This window comes from Mandrillus leucophaeus, unplaced genomic scaffold, assembly GCF_000951045.1.
Source record: "Mandrillus leucophaeus isolate KB7577 unplaced genomic scaffold, Mleu.le_1.0 Scaffold257, whole genome shotgun sequence".
In the NCBI taxonomy this organism is placed as follows: Eukaryota; Metazoa; Chordata; class Mammalia; order Primates; family Cercopithecidae; genus Mandrillus; species Mandrillus leucophaeus.
Window position 1 is genome coordinate 3,122,656 of NW_012102665.1, and position 17,510 is coordinate 3,140,165.

At 44.0% G+C, this 17,510-nt stretch overlaps 1 pseudogene; it reads right to left on the reverse strand.

Moving 5' to 3' along the window:
- Positions 1–14,166: 14,166 nt before the first annotated feature.
- LOC105542388 lies at positions 14,167–14,924 on the reverse strand (annotated as a pseudogene).
- Positions 14,925–17,510: the final 2,586 nt, after the last annotated feature.

The window sequence follows — 17,510 nt, forward strand, 5'->3', positions numbered from 1 at the left end:
TGAATCTGACAATTATGTGTCTTGGAGTTGCTCTTCTTGAGGAGTATCTTTGTGGCATTCTCTATATTTCCTGAATTTGAATGTTGGCCTGCCTTGCTAGGTTGGGGATGTTCTCCTGGATAATATCCTGCAGAGTGTTTTCCAACTTGGTTCCATTCTCCCTGTCACTTTCAGGTACAACAATCAGACGTAGATTTGGTCTTTTCACATAGTTCCATATTTCTTGGAGGCTTTGTTCATTTCTTTTTACTTTTTTTTCTCTACACTTCTCTTCTTGCTTCAGTTCATTCATTTGATCTTCAATCACTGGTACCCTTTATTTCACTTGATTGAATTGGCTACTGAAGCTTGTGTATGCGACATGTGGTTCTCATGCCATGATTTTCAGCTCCGTCAGTTCATTTAAGGTCTTCTCTATGCTGTTTATTCTAGTTAGCCATTCATCTAATCTTTTTTCAAGGTTTTTTGCTTCTTTGTGATGGGTTCGAACATCCTCCTTTATCTTGGAGAAGTTCGTTATTACCAATCGTCTGAAGCCTTCTTCTGTCAACTTGTCAAAATCATTCTCCATCCAGCTTTGTTCCATTGCTGGCGAGAAGCTGCATTCCTTTAGAGGAGAAGAGGCACTCTGATTTTTAGAATTTTCAGCTTTTCTGTTCTGGTTTCTCCCCATCTTTATGGTTTTATCTACCTTTGGTCTTTGATGATGGTGACGTACAGATGGAGTTTTGGTGTGGATGTCCTGTTTCTTAGTTTTCCTTGTAACAATCACAACCCTCAGCTGCAGGTCTGCTGGATTTTGCTGGAGGTCCAGACCCTGTTTGCTTGGGTATCACCAGCGGAGGCTGCAGAACAGCAAGTATTGAAGAACGGCAAATGTTGCTGCCTGATCCTTCCTCTGGAAGCTTCCTCTCAGAGGGGCAACTGGCCATATAAGGTGGCAGTCGGCCCCTACTGGAAGGTGCCTCTCAGTTAGGCTAGTTCGGAGGTCAGGGACCCCCTTGAGGAGTCAGTCTGTCCATTTCTCAGATCTCAAACTCCATGCTGGGAGAACCATTACTCTCTTCAAAGCTGTCAGACAGGGATGTTTAAGTCTGCAGAAGTTTCTGCTGCCTTTTGTCCAGCTGTGCCCTGCCCCCAGAGGTGGAGTCTACAGAGGCAGGCAGGCAGGCCTCCTTGGGCTGTGGTGGACTCCACCCAGGTCGAGCTTCCCAGCAGTTTTGTTTACCTACTCAAGCCTCAGCAATGGCAGATGCCCCTCCCCCAGCCTCACTGCCACCTTGCAATTTGATCTCAGACTGCTGTGCTGGCAGTGACTGAGGCTCTGTGGGCGTGGGACCCTCCAAGCCAGGCGTGGGATATAACCTCCTGGTGTGCCATATGCTAAGACCGTTGGAAAAGCACAGTATTAGGGTGGGAGTGTCCCGATATTCCAGGTACCGTCTGTCATGGCTTCCCTTGGCTAGGAAAGGGAATTCCCCAACCCCTTGTGCTTCCCGGGTGATGCAATGCCCCACCTTGCGTCGGCTCATGCTCCGTGGGCTGCACCCACTGTCTGACAAGCCCCAGTGAGATTAACCCAGTACCTCAGTTGGAGATGCAGAAATCACCTGTCGTCTTTGTTGCTCACGCTGGGAGCTGTAGACTGGAGCTGTTCCTATTCAGCCATCTTGGAACCTCCTGCTGACAATGTCTTTTTGTACTTTTTGATCTATGTTGGTTTAAAGTTTGTTTTGCCTGAAACTCAGATTGTAACCCCTGCTTTTTTCTGTTTTCCATTTGCTTGGTCGATTTTTCTCCATCCCTTTATTTTGAGCCTATGTGTGTCATTGCATGTGAAATGGGTCTCTTGAAGACAGCATGCCAATGGGTCTTGCTTTTTTATCCACCTTGCCCCTCTGTGCCTTTTAAGTAGGGCATTTAGCCCATTTATATTCAAGGTTAGTATTAATATTTGTGAATTTAATCCTGTTATCATGATATTAGCTGGTTATTTTGCAGACTTGTTTTTGTGGTTGCTTTACAATATCACTGGTCTGTGTACATCATTGTGTTTTGTAGTGGCTGGTAACAATCTTTTCATATTGAGTGCTCTTGTCAGGAGCTCTTGTAAGGCAGGTCTGGTGGTGACAGATTCTCTCAGCATTTGCTTATCTGAAAAGGATCTTATTTCTCCTTTATTTATGAAGCTTAGTTTGGCTGGGTATGAAATTTTGGGTTGGAAATACTTTTCTTTAAAAAATGTTGAATATTGGCTTTCACATCTCTTTGGCTTGTAGGGCTTCTGGCTGAAAGGCCTATCATTAGTCAGATGGGTTTCCCTTTGTAGGTGACCTGACCTTTCTCTCTAGCTACCTTTAACATTTTTCCTTTCATTTCGACGTTGGAGAATATCTGATAATTATGTGTATTTTGGTTGGTCTTCCTGTGAGGTATCTTGACTGGCATTCTCTACATTTCCTGTATTTTAATGTTGGCCTCTCTAGCTAGGTTGGGGAAGTTCTCATGGATAATATCCTGAAATACGTTTTCCAAGTTCCTTCTATTCTCTTCATCTCTTTCAGGGACACCAGTGAGTCATAGATTTGGTCTCCTTACATAATCCCATTTTTTCAGAGGTTTTGTTCATTCGTTTTTATTCTTGTTTTTTCTGTTCTTGTCTGACTATCTTATTTCAGAAGCCAGTCTTCAGGCTATGAGATACTTTCCTCCACTTGTTCTATTCTGCTATTAATACTTGGGATTGCATTATGAAATTCTTTTAATGTGCTTTTCAGCTCTATCAGGTCAGTTACATTCTTTTCTATACTGACTATTTTGTCTGTCAGCTCCTGCATTGTTTTATTGTGATTCCTAGAGTCCTTGGATTAGGTTTCAACATACTCCTGTAGCTCAATGGTTTTCGTTGCTATCCATAGTCTGAGTTCTGTTTCTGTCATTTCAACTATTTCAGCCTAGTCCAGAACACTTGCTGGAGAGGTAATGAGGTCATCTGGAGGAAAGAAGGTACTCTGACTTTTTGAGTTGTCATGGTTCTTTCACTGGTCCTTTCTCATCTTTATGGGCTTATTTTCCTTCAATCTTTGAGGCTGCTGACCTTTCATTTTTTTTCCTTTTATCCTCATTGATAACCTTAAGGGTTTGAGTGTGGTATAAGGTGGCTTCAGCCCACTGGCTTCATTTCTGGAAGATTTTATGGGGCCAATATTCAACTCCCAACTCCTGAACTAGCTGTGTTAACTCTGGGGAACTTGTATTGGGCCCAGACTTTGTTCTCTGGCTCCCTGAGGTTAAGAATTCACTGTTCTGGGAGGGTCTGAGGTGCTCACAGAATGTTGGTCACTACACTCCAATGGGTGGTGTCAGCCAAAGAGTTTTATAGTGCAGTGCCAGCAGCAGTAGCATAGTGGGGTGCACGCTCATCAACTGCAGCAGGGTGCTAGTGGGTGCCAGCGTGCCTGCCCCCTGTGGGCATTCACCACAGTGGCAGAGGCAACACAGCTCAGGGAAGGGCAAGGGGCTGCTGCTGGCGACTGTGTATGTGGTTGCATTGGTGATGGTGTTGCCTTGGGGGCACTGGCGGGCACAGGTCTGTGCCTTCTCTGTATTGCATGAGCAGGAGTGGTAGCTCAGGGCAGGAGATGATCTGCTGTTCTCTGTACCTAGTTTCACTCCCAAGGCAGTGTTGGCACAAGGGCATGGCACCGGTGGTGGGAGTGGAGCTCGCTGGCTCTGTGCCCACCAAGGCTTTTTCTACAATGGTGGTCCGCCGGGGGAGGGGGCGGACTGCACCCTTGGTGCAGCAGTAACAGGGTGGGGTGTATGCACACATGTGTGGGTGGGACAAGGAAAGCAAAACCTGCCCCCACAGACATGCTCCAACCAAGTGACGTGGGGAGTTGCTGTGGGCCCAGGCTAAGCTACAGTTTGGGGAGGGAGTATGTGGGCTGATGCTTCGCTGTGGGAGCCTCCTGTGCTGGAGCCGTCTTCCAGTAAGGCAGGGTCCACCAGCACAGAAGTTATGACCCAAGGCTGCCCTGCAAGCAGGCATGACCAGGCTGGGGCCCCAGGATTTTCAGATTGTAAAGTCAAATGGTGAGAATAATTTATTTTCCTGAAATGGTGATTCAAAATTAGTGGAATGGGCAGCAAGTAAAGTTCATTAGCATCTAAATAGAATTTGTTTTTGCCTAGCGTGGAGGAAACTTATGCACACATAGTGAGGAAGTTGCAAATTGTATTCTCCCCCAATAATTCACTTTTCAATCTCAGGATACTCTTTAATTAAAAATTAAACAGGATTTTAGGCCAGGCACGGTGGCTCACACCTGTAACCCCTGTACTTTGGGAGGCCAAGGTAGATGAATCACTTGAGGTCAGGAGTTCAAGACCAGCCAGGCCAACATGGTGAAGCCATATCTCTACTAAAAATAGAAAAACTGGCCGGGCATGGTGGTGCATGCCTGTAATCCCAGCTACTCGGAAGGCTGAGGCAGAAGAATCACTTCAACCTAGGAGGCAGAGGTTGCAGTGAGCTGAGCCTGTGCTACTGCACTCCAGCCTGGGTGACAGAGCGAGACTCCTTCTCAAAAAAGAAAATTAAATTAAGCAGGATTTTAAATTAAACCTAAATGGCAGGACAAGGTGTCCTCCAAAGCATGCACCCAAACTGAGTAAACCTCTAAGTTACTCTAATAGAGATCTCTCAATGGACTAAACTTTCTGTAACGTGTTTGAGAGTGCATTCTAATCATAACTGCAAAAAAGTAGTTAAAATCTATGTTTGAAAATTAAAATTAAACATAGAACCTTAAAAATCTCTGTACAACTTTATCCCACAGAAATTTTTAAAAAACAAAACAGAGCACACTCAGTTGTTATGGCTTTACAGCAAAAAGAGTTGCTACATTTGAAAGTTCAGTCAAGTTCAACTTTCTGAGCCAGAAGTTGGAAGTACTACATAACACATTGGAGTTGCTTGTCCAGCTTCCCCTGCCTGCCATCTACAGCATAGTTGAGAAGTAGCCCCCAGAAGGGTGTGGCTAACACAGCCTCTGACTTCAGGGTCAGGAAAGCAAAAGGCCTTGCCTACTGCAACTTACTGATGTGAATCAATAACTCTTGTGTTTAACAACATTTTAAACAAACTTGACCATCTAGAGAAGAGTGGGCAGAAATAGTGCTGTGAGAAATAATCTTCTGACAGTCCTGTGGTTGTAAAAGCATAATGATCTTGTATAATTTAGTTCGTCCTGCCTTTGTAAACTTTGAAAGCATGACATCTTTATATCATGATCTACTTATAGCTATTAAGATGACTCTTCATTGTCATGAAAAAATATAACTAGGTTTTTGTATGGTCTAAGAAGGTAGGAAAATGATGTAAAGGTTTTTGAAGGATGTTAACTAAAATAGTTAAAATGAGTCCAGCAGTTATGAGCTTAACTTCAGGTATCTGGAACATTGGCTTATATGGGACATTAAATTTCTGAAAAAAAGCTGCAAAAATGGGACACACATGTACATATTTCTACCATGAATCTGACTCCACAGGGCTACAAAATATTTAACCTTTATTTCAGAAGTGCCAGTGTGCTTCAGGTAGGTTTTATACAGTTTATTTGTCCTGACAAAAAATTACCCCATCAGCCTTCTCATGAGCATCCAATGACAGGGATGTGGAAAAGAACATTCTATGGGGAAAGTAAAGTTTGAAACAGTGAGGCACAGAGGATGATGTTTGAGAAGCCACAGGAGGAGGCACCAGTGGACACAGCAAGGAGAGGAGCCAGGGAGAAGGAAATGGGGAGGACATTCCTTGAGGAGCAGCTCTGAGCTCCGTGGCTTTGGGGGCCATGGAGTCACAACAGTTTAAGATGTCCCCTCAGCACCAGCTGGGCATGGGCAGCAGTGAGAGGAGAGGGTGGCAGCTATGACATCAGTGCTTGTGTCTTTACCTGCACATGGCGAGAAACTTCCATCTGTTCCCCATAAGAAGGGTCATCTTTGAACAGAAGAGGCAGTTGTGTGTTTCCGCAAATGTGGCGACATGCATTGTAGAACATGCCAAGACTTTGCTGTAGCCCAGCCATAGGCTCTTAGACTTTGGCTGGTTGTTTTCTTCCCCCTGTCCTTTCATTTTTTCTGTCCACCAAAATGTATTGAGATCATCCTGGGAGCCAGACACTGGTAGGTGCTGGGGATATAGGCAGGAATGTGCTTTCATGAGAGACAAGAAAGCCTGACCTTGCTGCCACACAACTTTCATTGCACCGTGAGAATGATCCACATGAGCATAAGAAGCATTAGAATGGGTGGAAATTCCATCCAGGTGACACTTTTGACCCAAATTTGAGAGGCCAGGGGAGCTTCCTGGAGAAAGTGACATGTAAGACAAGACCTGAAAGACAAACCCAATTACCTGGGGAGATGGGGAAGGAAGAGGGACCGGTGTTCCAAGAAAGGCAGATAGCGTATTGAGGGGAGCAGTGGGACAGAGAAAAGGAACTCCAGGAACTGAAGTGATCCCCACAACCAGAGCATGGAGTGGGAGTGAAAAGTCTGCAGAGGGCTGGTGACGGGGACCTCTGAAGACAGGCGGCCAGGCAGTATTCTAAGATCAACAGGAAGCCATTGCAAGGTTTCACCCAGAGGAGTAATGTGATCAGATTTGCACCTTAGAACAGTTGTTTTGGCACTTCTGACTGGAAGGGCCAGAGTGGCTGGTGGTGGTGTTACCTGAAGGGTAAATGTGGCCCACAATAAAAAATGCAGTGGAGAAGGAGACATATGAATATATGTAAGTAAATATTATCGAGGTATATTTAGCAGACAGAATCAATAGATGTGGTAAGTGATTGACTGGATGTGTGAGGAGTCTAGATCACTTCCAGGTTTCTGATTTGGGCAACACAGTGCTAATCAATGAAAAAGGTGATCCACAGGGAGGAACTTGTCTGAGGGGTGAGGTGGGGCTGAACAGCTGCGTTTGAGACAGGAGAAGTGTGTGCTGGGCATGGGATGCACAAGTGGAAGTGCCTGTGGGTCTGCAGCTCAGACGTGGGCATGACCAGCATAGAGATAGAGAGGCCCCAGGCTGCCAGGTGAGCGTGATCCCCCAGGTGATGGTGTCGGCTGAGAAGGGAAGGAAGCCCCTGTGAGGACACTGACGTGGGGAGAGCAGACAAGGAGTCCACAGGAGACAGGGAAGGAAGAACTAGAGAGAAAAGCCAAGCCAGGCATGTGTGGTGACGTAGGAACTGAGGGAGAGGACATCTCAAGATTGAGGGGACGCTGCACAACAGGAGCACTATGTGGTTTTTGGCCACGTCCACAGGAAGTCACAACAGGCAAGGAAAAGAAACTGGAAATCAGATATGGAGTTGACGAGTGAATCAGAGAGGAGATGGGCAGGGACGGCAGGGTGAGGCCTCTTCTGAGGAAGTTTGGCTAAAGGATAGATCAGCTGGGACACATGCTGGAAGGGTGTTTGGGGTGGACGGAGGAACGGTGGAGGACAGGAGAGCCTTGAGCCTGAGAGAAGAGGCTCCTAAAATAGAGAAGCCGAGGTTAAAGTTGTGGGAGAGAGTGGGGATAACTGAGTGGCAGATAATCAGGAGAATAGAAGGAGATCCAGAATCATGACAGAGAGATGACCTTTGCCAAGAACACAGCCCCCTCCCCTGTGACAGAGGGGTAGGACAAAACAGTTGGCGTTCAAGTGTTGGTTTGTAGCACAATGTTTTAACTATGTCCTTTAAAACATTTCTCCAGACACTACCCAAAGCAGTTCTTCACTACAGTGGCAGATACACCTGCAAATCTTCACCAAAACAGTGACCTAAGGACCAAGCTAACTGCTACTGCCTGGAACACTGTCCTTACCTTAGAAATGTCAACCAGATTGTAGGAAACCCAAACAACCTTTTCAGGCAGAAAGCAAATAGATTAAGAAAGTAGCCAGATGAGTTAGCGAGCCCAGCAGTGACTTTTGTTTCTTTTTTACCCTGTTCCCTTTTCTTTTCATGGTAGAAAAGGCTGGACAGGGATGCATTGCAAAAGCAGTGATCTACCTTATCTTGCCATCACCCAGGATGGCCCAGGATGTGGGTTCTCCTTGAATGAATCTTTGGCAATCTGCCAGGCTGACATGGTCTGCCGCCTCCTTCTTTAGTCTGAGCTTGCCCACTGCTTGGAAAGGGCCATTGGCAGTTCTGGCAGGGAGTTTTCCCAACATTGAGAAGGTGACATTTTTACTCCCCGGTGCAGTCTGCACCTCTGACCCATGGTCAGCAGACAGGACAGAGGCACTCAGTAGACAGAGCTCAGACGATGGCACTCAGTCCCGGCGGAAGGCCCAACGTCCAGCTCTGCACCCATCCCATGTGACCACGGGCAGGCTCCATGACCTCGTGGATCAGTTTCCTCACCCTGTTCAGGAGGCATTGTACTACCATCCTGTTTGGAAATTTGTGAGGATCAACGCATTACTCACGTAAGGTCTTTGGAAAGTGTCGTATTACTGTTTATTAACTGCTTGTTGGTAGCCTGGCCGAGCCATATCCTTTATGAAAACCAGACCCCCTCAGCAGGTGTGGGTGTCTGTGCCGCCTGAGACCCTTGTGTGAACAGCCTTCTGGCACCTGTTTTTTCCCCTTGCCACAGTCAGTGCCTCCCTGTCCCCAGGCATTGCTTTCTCTGCTGGGTGCTGGGTGCTTCACTGTTTTCCTGCACCTCAGTTGTCTACAGGTAAGTATCTGTTCTGGAATCTAGCTGAGGTGGCATCAATAGCAGTTCTGCTGTGGCACTGCCCTCCTTCGTAGGTTGTCTTTTGAGAGCAAGAGAGGTCCCTTCACATACCCCAAGAACTTACCTGCATTTGCCCACAGTCTCCATTTAGAAAATGGGAAAAGTCACGTCTGCCTACCTGCCAAGGAGATAAGAGGTAAGTTTCATGTTGAAATCCAAGCAGAAAAGTATGACCAATTCTATACCCATTGAAGACATGTATGAGGAATTAAAACAATTCTTTATGGACTGTACCTCATATAAATTCCTAGAAGTAAGTTTAAAAAAAAAAATTCAAGGAGGACTTAATAATTTTCTATAATTTAGAAAATCCTATACTGTGCAATTAAATAAAATGGCAACATAGCTTCAAAACTAAAATCAGATAAGGTAAATTGAAGTATGTGATGTATAAAAATACCATAAATTCTGACCAATATGATTTCAAAATATGACATGGTAGATTAACATTGTAAATGCAATAAATAAAATTAGCCACCGTAAGAGGTTAATAGAGAAAATATATGATTATTGCAATAGATACAGGAAACTCATGGAATAACATTCGCCATATATTTATAGGACAACTACCTTATAAAGTTTAAATGACTTATCGCAACCATCTGAATTAATGTTGCTTAAACAGCATATATCTTGGTTGGTTAAAAACCAGGTAAGAATTTCCATAACATTATTGCATGGTGCACACACCATATTGGGTGTGAACCTATCATAAAGTTTACCCAACTATAAAGGTATATAATTGATGATTTATTAAATTGACACTGTGTGCAGCCATCACCATGATCTCACTTAAAAATATTTCTCTCGCTGAAGTCCCCTCCTGCCCATGTCCATCCCTACTCCCATCTCCAGCCCTAAGCAATACTGCTCTGATACTCTGTCTGTATAAATTTCCCATCTGTGTAACAGAAATGGAATCATGCAACATATTATATTGGGAGTCTGACTTCTTTCATTTAGACGCTATTTTTGAAGTTAATTGATACTTTAGCATGTGCCGGTCATGTATTTTCCTTTTTTTTTTTTTTTTTTTTTTTGAGACTGGGTCTGGCTCTGTCGCCCAGGCTGGAGTGCAGTGGCCGGATCTCAGCTCACTGCAAGCTCCGCCTCCCGGGTTCCTGCCATTCTCCTGCCTCAGCCTCTGGAGTAGCTGGGACCACAGGCGCCCGCCACCTCGCCCGGCTAGTTTTTTTGTGTTTTCCTTTTCATAGATTCATAGTCCACTGTGTGGATATATAAACAGTATTTATTCATTCATCAGTTGATGGACATTTAATTATTTCTGGTTTTTGTATTATGAATAATGCTGCTTTGAGCATTCATAATACAGTCATGTAATATATAATAACATTCTGGTCAATGATGGATAGCGTGTCTGATGGCAGTCCCATAGGATTATACTAGAGCTTAAAAAGTCCTATCACCTAGTGTCTTGTAGCTGTCACAAGTGTGTAGTGTAACACATTACACAGGCATCAGTGATGATGCTGATGGAAAGAAATCTACTGGTTTTCCAGTTATGTTAAAGTACTATATAGAACATACAACTATGTGGAGTATATAATACTTGGTAGTGAAAATAAATGACTGTGTTCCTGGTTTATGTATTTACTGTACTATACTTTTTATAATTATTTGAGAATATATTCTATCTGCATGTTAAAGAAAACCACTTATCTGTAAAACAGCCTCAAGTAGGTCTTTCAGGATGTACGCAAGGTGTTATTATCATAAGAGATGACAGCTCCGTGTGTGTTTCTGCCCCTTCCAGTGGGACAAGATGTGGAGTCGGAAGACAGTGACGTTGATGATCCTGATCCCGTGTAGGTCTAGGCTGATGTGTGTGTCTGAGCCTCAGCTGTTAACAAAAAAAGTTTAAAATTTAAAACTTAAATCTTAAAGTAGAAAAAATATAGAATAATATTTTAAAAATTTGCACAGCTATACAATATGTTTATGTTTTAAGATAAGTGGTATTACAAGAGTTGTTTTTTAAATTTTTAAAGTTTATACATTTTAAATGTTACAATAGACTAAAGTTAAGTGTTGAATAAATAAAAATATATTCATATAAATTTAGGGTAGTCTAAAGATACAATGTTTATAAAGTCTATAGTAGTGTACAGTAAGGTCCTAAGCCTTCACGTCCACTCACCATTCACTCACCGAATCACGCAGAGCAATGTCCTGTAAGTTCTGTTCATGGTAAAGTGCTCTATACAGATGTACTAATTTTTATATCGTATACCATATTTTGTTGTAGCTTTTCTATATTTAGATTTTAGACCGTTTTGTAACCTTTGCCTGCAGTATTCAGTACAGTTACATGATGTACAGTTTGAAGCCCAGAGCAATTGGCTGTATCATACAGTCTAGGCGTATAGGGGCCTTTGCCATCTAGGTTTATGTAAGCACACGCTATGATGTCTGTGTAATTACTATATCACTTAATGATGCATTTCTCAGAACACGTCACTGTCATTGAGAGACACATGTCTGTACAAATGACTTTGGAGAATATGCTTTCAGTTCACTTGGAGCATTTCCTGGGTGTGGATTTGCTGGACCAAATGGTAAGTTCAAATTTATTTTTTTTTAAGAAACAAGAAAGCTGTCTTCTAAATTAGCTGTGCCAATGTACATTCCTACCATGCTGCATAGTACCAATTTCACTGTACACTGTATGGTAAGCCCCAGCATGTAAGAAATGAATAAAGTAACACATGTAAAGATTAGTATAAAGCAAATGAGATTATTATTGTTATTGTCGTTGTCAAATCCTCAAAATAATTAAGAATATATTTTTATATAAATGTGCTTGGCAACATAGCTGAAAACAGCATTCGTAGTTGTATACTTTTATCAGTAACCAAGACATAAATTTTAAGGGAGAAAAACACTGGTAATAACAAAATGTCAGAATTAACATACAAATTCTGCATGACATTTTTGGCAGTTTAATCAGGGCAGTGTTTTGTAGACAAATGAACAGCTTAAGTCAGGGGAATCAACAAAAGTTGGATTTCAAAAGTTTTCTGGGTTTAGAGCATGAAACTTCGTTGGAGGACACACACCTTGCGTGAATGAGATGCCTCGGTGTTTATGGACATGTTGGAGGTACAGCATAATGGTGGCTTCCTCCAGAAAGGGACATTTGGGGTAGCACCAATGGCTCCTCTCTCACAGTGGATTCATTCCGCCTGATGTGGCATGGACATGAATGGAGGTTAAATGGACAGTAGCTGAGAGGATCAGCCTTGACAAGGGCCAAGGTAAAAGACCTGGGAGTCTCTTCAGGTGCAAAGTCTTCAGTTGAAAAAAGGAGGTGGTCACAGGAGATACTCAGCTGGATCAATAAAGTGCAGGAGAGAGAGTTGTTGGCCCTGGGGAGCGGGTAGTATGGACTCTTAAGTTTTCTCCTCCCTCCATTAATTTCTCTTCCAATGCAGACTTCAGTCATAGACTTGCCAGCTGCCTTGAGGGATTGGATGAGCCTTGGCCAACTCTTGAAGGTAAAGGAAAGCACCTAACCAGACTGGCGTCTGGACTTAGCTGTGCATGTTTTCTATTCTGGGAAAATATACATAACACAATGTTTATTTTAACCTTTTAACGAAAGGGTGCACTCAGTGGCATTCAATATATTCACAGTGTTGCATAATCAACACTATTATCTACACCTGAAATTTTAATTATTTCTAACAAAACCTTGAAGACAGTAAGCAATATAGTTCCTTTGCCCCTATTTCCAGCCCATGGTAATTTATTTTTCTTTTTTCTTTTTTTATTAGGAAACAATAAAATCACTTTGATGTGCTACTTTTCATTCTGAAAAGTCATTACAGTATCATTTGCAAAACTCAACAAGGAAAGATGCCCGTGGGTGGCCGTGTTCTGGGAGTCACTGAGATGAGGTACTGCCTGCTTTCAGCCAACTTCATCTGGGGCTCAGACAGTCACAGGCCCAAGTGGCTGGGAGGTTTGGAGGGAACCAGGTTTAGCTGTGATGAAAGCACCTTGCTATGGGCTAGGAGGTGGGAGTGCAGGGCAGCCTGGGCTCCCCTGGCCCCATATGCAGGTCAGCAAGTGCCCAGCAGAGGCCACATGGCCCCAGCACCAACCACTGTAGGGTCTGTGGGTCCCAGCATTTCCGCATCCTGAAAAGTGACACGTGAACTGTTTCCCAGGCAAGTTCTCTTCCACCGTGTTCTAGATGAGGTCTGTGAGCTCCTTCCAGTTTCACAAAGAATGTGCAGAAGGTGGAAAGAGTGAGGGACGCAGGCCCAGCTGCAGCTGCACTCAGGCCCCTCAGTCATAAAGTCCGGGTGAGGGGCTGGGTAGGCACTGACAGGACAGCAGCCCGTGTTCCTCTTCCCTAGCCAGGTTCTCACACAGTCCCTGAGGAACTAGAGAGGAACGCCTCTGGGAAGCCCAGCCAGGGCCAACCGGAAGGGCCTTTTGGTGAAGTCTGACATCTAACATTAGTTTTGCTGGACCTGGGTGAGAACCGGCCCCCAGGGGAAGGACTGTTTTGACAGTGCCAACTCCAGCTGGGCTGTTGGTTCCCATTGCCTCCCATCACGGATACAGAAAAGCAGCTGGGTTATTCCAAGTGTAGTAAATACAGAGCTGGCTGAGTCAGGGCCAGCTGAGGTGCAAACTCCACGGGGTTTACTGTCACTCTGCCAGTCATCTGTCCAGCAGGCCTCAGCTTCACAAACAGGAAAACAGAAGGAGTGCATCTACTCACTGGGCATCACGCTGCCCCCGCTCACAGCCACTACCTGCATCGAGGCAACGTGCAGGCGGGAGCTTGGTTCCAGGAGGTGTCTCTGAACTCTCCTGGGGTGGACCACTGCAGATGGCCCGTCCTTGCTTTCTCATCACCAAATCTCCGTTTTTGGTGCTGAGACACAGAGGTCCAGACATTAAAACTAATGCTTACGTTTTCACAAGAACGACAAAGAGGGAGGGTCCAGGCACATTTTTTCTTTCTGTATCACCCTAGAATGATGGGGAAATTTCCCCAAACACCATGTGTACTGTGATTGCACGTATTGGGGTGGGTATATTAGACTAGGGGGCTGCAGATGGGTGAGGAAAATCTTTTATGGGAGGTATTCCTCTAAGCAATTCTTGACAAGTCTTTTCTCCTCCCTTCTGGAAGCTTCTGGCACTGGAGGTGGAGGCATGGCATGTCAGCGGTGGAGGTCAAGACCACACGTGCTTGACACAGTGCGTAGAGCCTGGCTGGGCTGCGGGGGGGTGAGCATGTGCGGGAGGGCCCTTGGCTTGGGCCACCGAATGCCCTTTGCTGGCTAGTCAGCCGGGACCTCTGCCCCTCCCACTCACACGTTAGGCAAACTCTTCACAGATCCTGTGTGTGTCCTCAGGCACCATCATGGAGTAGCCCACAGTTCTGGGGTCTGTGAAGGTCTCAAGGTCTTTGCCACCTGGTATGATCTTTGCCACCTGGTATGATTTTGTCTCCAAAGAAATAAATGGCCTTATAACCATCATTTTTCACATGTTGCAGGCAATACCTCTTGTCCCATCCATCAGGAAAGACATCAAAGCTGATCTGGCCTCCTGTGAAAAACGTGAGACCCTTTCCTGCAAACTCCTTCCTTGATCTACAAGTTTTTCTCTTATATTTTCTTTTTTATTGAATTCGTAGAACTCAATGCGTTCCTCTTGGCTGCAGCTTCTTCCAAATAGGGGACATGTTTAACATCCCATTTCAGAATTCAGTGAAAGTACCCCTCTTCTTCAGGAGTTTAATTTTTGCATTGTAGCTTAGACAGTAGTTGATTAAATCTTGGATTAGGACCTCACCCAGGTGACTTGGAATGCTCGTGACATTTACACGAGCATTTCCCACGTTTGTATGCAACCAAGTCATTTTATGGAAACCTGTAATCATATTTTTCAACCACATCATTTCCCAGTTGCTCCTGCACTTCCTCAAAGTCCAGCCTGCCTACCTCTCCGATTTTGATCTTCTGCCTCACTTTTTGTAGGAAGTCATCCATTTCTTTGGTAATTTTCTGCTGTGGGGTGGTCAGGGTCCCATCAATGTCCAAAAGGCCGAGTGCTGGGCCGGGTGCTGCCATGTCCCCAGTTTCCAACTGCACCTTACAAAACTGATTAGCACCAGCCCATAGTGATTTGTATCCCATCTTCTCTGCGTATCAATTTGATTATTCTAGGCACTTGATTTTAGTAGGATCATACAATATATTCCTTTTGTTTCTGGCTTATTTCATTAGGCATAATGTTTTCAGTGTCCATCCGCATCATATCATGTATCAAAATTGTTTTTTAAACATAGATGATGTACAATTGCATGTATGTACCACCTTGTTTTTATACATTCATTTGTTCATTGATAGTTGGATTATTTCCATCTTTTGGCTCTTGTGGAATAGTGATGCTGTAAATGTTAGTGTACAAATATCTCTTTGAGTTCTGTTTGCCATTCTTTTTGTTATATATCTGGTAGTAGAATTCCTGGGTCCAATGGTAGTTCTATGTTTAACCTTTGGAGCAACTGCAAACTGTTTTTCACAGTGATTGCAACTTTATGCATTTCTACCAGCAATGTATCACAGTTACAATTTCTTGTCAACACTTATTTTCCTTTAAAAAAATTATCCGGCTGGCGCGATGGCTCACGCCTGTAATCCCAGCACTTTGGGAGGCTGAGGCGGGCGGATCACATGGTCAGGAGATCGAGACCATCCTGGCTAACATGGTGAAACCCCGTCTCTACTAAAAAATAGACAAAAATTAGCAAGGCATGGTAGCGGGCACCTGTAGTCCCAGCTAGTCTGTTGATGTGGTGAATTATCTTGATGGAGTTTCACCTGCTGAACCTGCCTTGCCCAGCAGTGACCACTAACATGAGCACCTTTCACGTGCTGGCTGGCCATTTGTGTAGCTTCTTTTGTCACGTGGCTGTTCAAGTCTCATGTCTGCTTTTGATTTGGTTGTTCATCTTTTTATTGTTAACTTTCAGAAGTTCTCTAAAGATGCTTCTTCAGATATGTTTTCTGCAAATATTTCCCCCAGTGTTTAGCTTACCTATTCCATTTTGTTGGATTGTTATTTGGTAAGCAGAACATTTCAAAATTTAATGAAGTCCAATTTATCAATTTTTTGTTTTACCAATAGTGGCTTTTTCTTTTTTGGTTTTGTTTTTGACAGATCTCACTCTGTCCCCCAGGCTTGATTGAGTGCAGTGGCACAGTCACTGCTCACTGCGGCCTTGACCTCCTGGGCTCAACTGATCCTCCTGCCTCTGGCTCCCAAGTAGTTGGGACCATGGTCGCATGCACCACTGCATCCGGCTACCTTTTATTTTTTGTTAGAGATGAGGTTTGTCTCTGTTGCCCAGGCTAATCTCACACCTCTGGGCTAAAGCAGTCTTCCCGGCTCCACCTCCCAAAGTGCTGGGATTACAGGCATGAGCCACCACGTCCAGCCAGTGTTTTTTGCACCATCTCCAAGAAATCTGTGTCCACCCTAAGTTGTAAGGACAGTTCTTTCTTTTTTTCTAGAAGCCTTATGGTTCTGGCTCTTTTATGGGGGCCTATGACACATCTTGAATTCCTTTTGCAGGTGGTGTGAGAGGGGGCTGAGGTCCATGTTTTTCTATGTGAATATCTAGTAGTTCCAGCCCCGAGTGTCACCACTGGGTTAACTTAGACTCTCAGTCAGTATTCCTTTTTTAAAAAAATAATTCTTCACAATTATGTCTATATAATTACACAGAAGTAACTGAAGAGCATTCTGAGCTGATATTGAATGATAGCTAATCACTTAATACCTTATATTGGTAATACATGCATGTGGTTTTAATTAAAATTAAAAGGTGTGAAATTCAAAAGGTACAAAAGATCACAGGAAACATTTCAATTTCCTTTCCATTTCTGTTTCATATCCCCAGTGCCATCCACCAAGGCAAATGCTGTGGGCAGTTTTCGGAGCAACTTAAAAAGCCGGACTCCATGAAACCCAATACTGAGGTTCTGGTTGAGGCCTGAGAGTCTAGGAGTGTGTGTGTGTGTGTGTGTGTTAAAGGTGCAAAGTACGAGGTAGGTATTGCAAACAACTCCAGCTCATCCTCAGGGACTCACCTGAGACATTATAAGGAGTGCCTAAGAATTTTAAAAGGGCTTATTTAATTCTCTCTTTCCATCTTATGCCGGTAAAGAGAAATATTGTACGACTGAGTTTTAGGTTCACACATAAGGTGAAGTGGTAAGCTTGTTTCTTTCGTTTTTCTTCTTTCTGTTTTGTCAATATTTATGGACCAACCCATCAGATTCCATACCCTGTAGGAACATCAGAAATTGCAAATTTAAGAGGAAAACGTGGAGGAGCTCAGGAAGACAATAACTAGGATACATTTCTTACTGGGTAAAAATTACTCCTGGGAAGCAGAGGTTGTGGTGAGCCGAGATCGCGCCATTGCACTCCAGCCTGGGCAACAAGAGCGAAACTCTGTCTCAAAAAAAAGAAAGAAATGACGTGACCTTGAACAATTTTCTTAACTTCTCTAAACCGTCTATCTTCAGCTTCAATAAAATAATTTTACCTCCAAGATTGCATTAAATGGAATCCCATATGTAAAACAGTTGACAAATATTAGGGGCCCAACAGTGTGCGCTCCTACTGCCACCCCACTTTACCCCAAG